Source organism: Balearica regulorum, chromosome 5 (assembly GCF_011004875.1).
Source record: "Balearica regulorum gibbericeps isolate bBalReg1 chromosome 5, bBalReg1.pri, whole genome shotgun sequence".
NCBI classification, from domain to species: Eukaryota; Metazoa; Chordata; class Aves; order Gruiformes; family Gruidae; genus Balearica; species Balearica regulorum.
In genome coordinates, this window is record NC_046188.1 from 67613677 (window position 1) to 67620751 (window position 7075).

The 7075-nt window shown below is 53.6% G+C and overlaps 1 long non-coding RNA gene across 1 annotated transcript; it reads right to left on the reverse strand.

The window, feature by feature from the left end:
- Nucleotides 1-2207: 2207 nt before the first annotated feature.
- Nucleotides 2208-4466, reverse strand: LOC142601943 (uncharacterized). The gene is made up of 3 exons (XR_012835515.1): nt 4251-4466; nt 4079-4158; nt 2208-2571 (listed from the first exon to the last, which is right to left on the reverse strand). It is a non-coding gene; the product is annotated as an uncharacterized LOC142601943 (long non-coding RNA).
- Nucleotides 4467-7075: the final 2609 nt, after the last annotated feature.

Genomic DNA, 7075 nt, shown 5'->3' on the forward strand with positions numbered 1-7075 from the left:
TAGTCCAGCGCGGGCCATTTCAGGGAAGTAACCCAGGAGAAGACTAATCACTCTCTGCAACAGGCACTGTCTAGATTAGTTTAGCTTTAACATCAAAACTGTACCCTTAGGCTCCAGTTCAGCAATGTATTTAAACATATATTTAATTTTTAAGCATATGAGTAATTCCGGTGTACTTATTTAAATTTAGGCACATGTTTAAATCTTGTCCTGAATTAGCTTCCAAATCATTCACAATCTGGCCTCGTTTCCATCAATGCGAATCATTGTGCTACATAATTTGATTACTCCAGAAGTAGGAAAAAATATTCTCGGTATTTCTTGAGAAAGTTTTCCTGTTTTTATACTAACATTTTGTTGAGATTCAGCTTCTTTAACCAGTTCCAGCCCCAGCCTCAATTCAAAGCCAACGCTGGGATTTGATGAAATACTTTGGTTGTGGACAAAATATGCTCCAACTACACACAGGTTTTAAAGAGCAGAGATAAGGCGAGGGCATAGCTTTATCATGTGTTTCCAGCAAAGATGTAGCCATTCCCCTTTTCCAGATCCTCCCTTTCCCAGCACAATATTCTGGGAAATCACCTGCGCGTTTCAAGACACGGCACAATTAGCACTCATGCCATGATACCCATACACGCGACACAAGCTTGTGCCTGGCAGAGACCTCTGTGCATATTTTGGGTTGGAAATAAATATTAAGGTCTATCTTGGTTTTTCTTCAGGTGTTCGAAGTCTTGGATCTGCGTGCCGTACCATTTTCCAGTTGACAGTCTCTGTCAGATGACCTCACCTAACGTCGCTGCGTCCATCCAGATGTCTTCGTAGCCCGATGTAATCATGACTTGGGAATCCCATGACAGCATCCTCTGAATTTTTTAGCTGCATGAAAAAGACCTCCTTGCCATGATCAAGCAAATGGAGGTTTTACACGTGCTGACTGAGCCTCGGTGTTTTCTGAATGGCTGCGGATCCTCTCGACAGGCAGCAGCAGGTTAAGCACTTCCATAAAGCCACTTACATCCCAAGCTGGGAATCAAGAAAATGTAAAAGATAAAGGGAATTTAAAATGGCGTGACATCACATTTTTAATTCTTTACTTTAAAAGTGGACACTGATGCTGCTACAAACTCTAGGCTCTTCCTGGGCCAAGGTAATGTTAAGACCATAAAAAATTTCATACTTTGGAAACAAAGCATCTCTGATGTAGCTGTTAATCAAAACTGACATTCACGTTTTATTTTGACTTTTATACTTTAATCCCTCTGAAATGTAATTTGCATTCAGAAAGATGATTCCTCTTTTTTTTTTTTTTCCCCCAAGAAGTATCCACAGTTTAAGGTTGTAAATCTGAGCAATTTAGAAAACTATGTAAACACAAATGAAAATTAGCCAACAAAAGAAATTCAACTGAGTTAAATAGAAGGCTATTATCATACCTTACATTCTCTTCTGTCACTAGCTGTCCCTCTGCGGAGAGCGAGACAGGTAAGAACTAAGCAGAGGGGACAAACCAGCTACTGCTGACGTGCACTATTCCAAACACAGCAAAAGGAAACAATAAATATAAAATAAGTAGTATACAAAGATGTAACTCGAGGATTATGTGTTTCCACAGAGATATGCTATTCTGTACTCATTTTTAACCAAATTGAGCTGCACCGCAAGTAAGTAAAAAAACCAAAAAACAACCAACAGTTGCCACAAGCAGATCAAATTAAGTGTAAGTATTTCTGAAGACTTCACTAAGACTACAATCTCATCTTTCAAGGTTTTCAGTTCTTCACTTCCTTTACTGATTTATGGAAACAAGTAGCCCAGATTCCCCAAGGCCTGTCACCCTGCATCATTATATTTTTACCAATCTCGTATAAGTGCCCCGGATTCGAAACGGTAGCACTCTGGATCCACTCATTTGGCACACCCATAAAAGTGCGCACCCACAAGGCAAAAGGTGGTAGCAAACCCAAGCAATGTAAGTTTATTTGATTGTAGTCATTAGTGCTATACATTACAGGTTCAATCCTGCTCCCTTTGATGTTGATGGTAATACTCCCATTGAATTCATGTGCTCTGAAAAATGCCTGAGTTTTGCAAATTTATCATTTTGTCATCTATGCTTCAGGTCAAAATTATAATCCGGCATTTTAGACTTGGGTTTGAGCCAAATGATTTTTACTAAAGGTTCAAAGTATGCATACCTGTCCTTCGGAGGGGTTCCAATCCGCTTTACAACCAAGGAGTAAAACAGTTGAGGTTTTTCCAAACGGTCCGAGGGATGCAAACATCTCGCAGGCGACTGCAGCAATCTCAGCATCCAGGGTCTGGCTGCGGCAAAGAGCAAGGCTCTTCTCTTGCTGGGGGCATGGCAGTGCCCACCTGCTTCGAAAGAGTTGGGAAAGTCATTTGCAGAACACCAAAAGTGAAGGAGACTTTCCGGGATTGTTCATGCTACTAAACTGCACCTATTTCAATGAAATATCCTAAGTCCTAACCATCGACGTCAGCCGGTCCGCTGCTTTTAAGCGAAGCAGGTTTCCTTCTCTCCTCGTCCTCACCTTCTCCCAGCCCCTGGTAGAGAAGACTGCACGGTGAGCAATGTCAGGTAGTAAGAGGTAAGTTTGTTCAACCAAATGTATTCACAGCAATATTCAAGAAGTTCTGAAATAAGGCAGATGAGCTTCCCAAAAATGCGACTTCACTTTAAATCAACGGAAAGGATGGGAGAATACGGAACCAATTAGGCGGGTGTCAGATGTTGATAGGACTTTGATTTTGAAAGCCTCCCCCTCCATCCCATGTTAACATACCAAGAAGTGGGAGCTTACTGGAGGACTCGGAGCCAAGTACCTGATGTACAGAAGAACTGACCCCTAGAACCATCACCGGCTTAAATTTGAGTTAAGACGTGCTGAGTGCCCCAAAAAATCTTGCCCCAGAGGTTATTTGTGCCACTTTTACTCAGAGAATGTGTCGCAAGGATGCGGCGAGCAGATTTACCGCTTTCAGACAGGTGGAGAAAAAGCGGACAGGGCAACGGAGTGAAAGGAGAAGCGCGGTGCAGGGCTGGGCAGACTGGGAGAGCTGGAGAACGGGTGGTGAAGACGGTGACAAAATATGCACCAGATCACATTTGTGTTTAGACCGGAGTCCCTATCATCACACCTTCTCACCGCACAGAAAAGCGCGCAGGGACGGGCGTTATCTCTGCAGCTACCTCTCTCTGGAGCCCACACGTTTAGCCAAGCAACAGATCTGCCGATGGAGCTACCCCCCCCCGGCCCAGCCCATCTGATAGTCCGGATCACGATTACTAATGCATCTTTTCTGGCAGAGGGAGACCAACAAAATGCAAGAAGATGACACCTAAGACATTCCTGAAATAGCTTTTCTGCAGCGTATGTGATACCTACTGATTTATGGCACTTATCGGGAATTATGCAAGGTACTCTGCAAAATTTGATTAGAGCTTTGGCACTAACGAATAACACAGAGTAGGAATCATTCCAGTAAACTCTCAGCCCTCCCACCCCAAGTCAGACATCACATCAGCAATCATCTGCCCCGTTACAGCGGCCCAACGGCTGCTGACTTCATTACTCGACCTGTAATCACCACGACGCATCTCCCTGTGTGTTTCGGTTTGCAATATTGGTGAAAAGAGAGATGAAAAAATAAAACCACCGTGTTTCAAAAACTATCACCAATACCCAGTTCAACAACAAAACTCTAACGGTATTTATAATGTGCCTTTAAATTGCCTTGCAATACTACATGGAGGAAGTGTCAGTTTGGGGAATAGAGAAAATGTTCCTTTTCTACCTTGTGAATTGAGTTTACATGCTCTATGCAGCTAAGACGTGCTTTTTCATGGCTCACTAATCCGTATCAAACACCGGCATCTACGGTGCTCGTCCTCGCGCCGATGTATTGCCAGAAGGTACTGCCAGCTGAGGGCTCTGGGTTAACAGCGCATCGCAAAACAGAAACTGTAGCTGCTGGTTTTAAAATCAAAACATTTTCCACTGAACCGTTTTCACTTTGAGGATGTTGGTACGCAAAGACATTGTCTCTTCACCTCGATGCTGTCTGCCAGGCTTCCTTTGGTGCCTCTCCTTCCACCGGCTCGTTTCTGGCATGGCCAAACACGAAGTTTCCCTTGATGAAGAAAGAAACTAAACCAGCCCTTGTTTCCTTCCTTTTTCTTACCCTGTCCTTAGCCCTTTTGCCTCCCTTCTCCATTTTCTTACCTCCGCTGTCCAGGCTAAACCTGGGCTAATTTCCGCCAGCTCTGGAAGGTCGCTGCGGTCTGTCCCTGCCTGCCCAGTCCCGCCAGCGATGCCTCCTCGCCTCCGGACACCCCGGCCGGCTGCCCCCCGCTCTGCGCCGGGCTCACCCCCGCTCCCACCTAGGCTCGTAAACTGAAGGAGGGGAGATTTAGGCTAGATATTAGGAAGAAATTCTTCCCTGTGAGGGTGCTGAGGCCCTGGCACAGGTTGCCCAGAGAAGCTGTGGATGCCCCTGGCTCCCTGGCAGTGTTCAAGGCCAGGTTGGATGGGGCTTTGGGCGACCTGGGCTAGTGGAGGTGTCCCTGCCCGTGGCAGGGGTGGGACCGGACGGGCTGTGAGGTCCCTTCCGACCCGACCCGTTCCAGGACCCTCCGATTCCATAATCAGAGGCAGCGGCGATGGAAAGCAGGTGACAGGCGGGAGAGCCAGGGTGGAGGCGCCCAAGGCTTGAAGCCGCGGCCAGAGGGATTGCCGCCCGCCCGTTTGTGCCGGTTTAATCCGCTCGGGGCCGTCTGGCCCCCGCCGGGACGGATGGAGCGGGCCCCTTCCCCGCCGCTGCCCCCCGCCGCAGCGCCCGCCGCGCGCCTCTTCGGAACATTACGGCGGCCGGCGGCACGCGAGGAATGCGCGTACCCGCGGAGGGGGCCGCGCACCCGCGCGCGCTCCCGGCGGGGCGGGCCGAGTGCCCTTTGTCAGCGGGGCCGGCGCGGCGGCGGCGCGGGGCGGGATGACATCATGAGAAAGTGCCGGCCGGGAGCGGCGTCCCCGGCAGCGGGCGCCGCGGGGAGGGGAGGGGAGAGGCGGGGAGGGCGAGCGGGCAGGCAGGCAGGAAGGAAGCGCCGTCGGAAGCCCCCCGGGGCGAGAACGGCGGCGGCGGCGGCTGCAGCGCGCAGCCCGCCCCCGGGAGCGCCGCCGCGCAGGAGCGGCGCAGGAGCGGCGGGGAGCGCCGCGGGCCGGGCGCATTAGGCAGCGGGGCAGGAGGCGGCACGCCCGTTAAACGTGCACCCCGGGGCGGGCAGCCGCGCAGCCCAGCCGCAGGCATCCCCGGGCTCCGGCCGGCGCTGCCCGGGGTCCGCTGCCCCTGTGGCCGCTGGGGGAGCCGGTAACGCGGGGCAGCCCCCAGGGCAGCCCGGGCGGGGACCGGGCGCTGCCGGAGCCCCGCCGCCAAGCGGGCAGGTAGCGGCGGGGGCGGGACCCCGACGGCGGGCGGCACCGCCCCCTTCCCCCCCCCCCCGTTTTCCCGGCCCGGGCAGGTGCGGGGCCGCCCGGTGCGGCAGGCGGAGCCCGGAGCTGCCACCGGGGCGAGCGGGGGGGGGCGGGACACAAATCTCCCCGGTATCCGCGGCTCTCGCGCTTTTGACCAGTCCCCTTTGTCTCGGCGGGACCGGGCGAGCCCCGCGCCGAGATCTGCCCGATCCGCCTGGTAACAGCCCGGCGCCCCCATTGGCTCACGCTAATGGCCGCTTCCTGCGGCCGCGCCGCCCCGCGCCGCCCGCCGGGGGCTCCCCCGGGCCCCGGGCCAGCGCCGCTCCCCGCCGCCGGCACCGCCCGCCCGCCGGGGAGCCCCGCGCCCCGCCGGGGAGCTTTTATGAATGAAACACCGGCCTCGTGCTGAAAGGGGTGGGGATGGGGGGGTGGGGAACAACCCTCACTGAGCGCCCCCCCCCCCCCCAACCGGGAGGGAGCGGGAGGGTGAGGATGCCGGAGGCATGGGTGCTGCACGGGGCTGGGAGAGGGAGACCGTGACCCCGGGCAACTCGGGCGACGTGGCCGGGAACAAATGTGTGGAGGCAAAGCGCTGGCAGCGGCCTGGGGGGGGAGAAGGAGCGGGGACCAGCTCCCCCAGCTCCCCCCGTGCACCCCCAGAGCAGCTGCTCCCTCGAAAGGCGTTGGGGGTGCAGGGAACCCGTTTAAATAGGATCCCCCAGTTGTGCATGGCGGGCAGGCCACATTCCGGTCTGGGAGTGCAGGGTCATGGCGTGTTTCTTCATTAAAAATTAAAACCTCCCCGGCCAACTGAAGTTGTGAAAACAGAAGTGCGTGTCCTGTGTACGAAGCACAATAGACAGGCGGAGGGACGTGGGCAGGGGACAGCTTCCTCGCTGAGAAACCGTCCAGATTCACCCCACGGGCCACGGCGCGCAAGGGGAACTGAGATCCCCGGGCCTCTGACATCCTCCTAACCGACGAAGACAAAATGGAGACACATGGTCAAGCAAAGCGGTAAACTAGGAAAGACGGGCAGATATTTCATGCAAAGAGATTACGTAAACGCACAACTGTGCAACGACGTGCCCTGTGATCTTTGGCACTGCTTTCCCCGCAGGTCACGCAGGAGAGATGCTATGTGACTCCGCGGCATGTCCTCCACGGCCGGGAGACCCTTCCGCTGCCCTGACGCCTGCCCGGCAATGCCACCGCGAGTGCCGTACCGCCGGTAGGTATGCCAAAAAAGGTGATGCCAAAGCACGGAGGCCGAGGTTAACCCGAGTGCTCGGGTTTGGAGGGGCGGGCAGGCAGAAGGCAGCGTGAACCCCGGTTTGTGGTCTTGCCGCTTCTCCCCACTCCGCTTCGGTGCAGGACAAGTCGTTTCTGCCATGCAGCGGTGCATTGGCTTCACCTCTGGTGTTTCCCAGCGGGCCTCAAGCTCTCCTATCAGCCCTTCCAAAAGCGGGGAGTTTAAAAGAGCCTCTTTTTTTTTATTATTTTTTTTTTTTTATTAGCAACAAAGCAAAGTGTTTTCAGGTACAGGCAGCTCAGCCAGGGAATGGGAGTTATTTACGGTG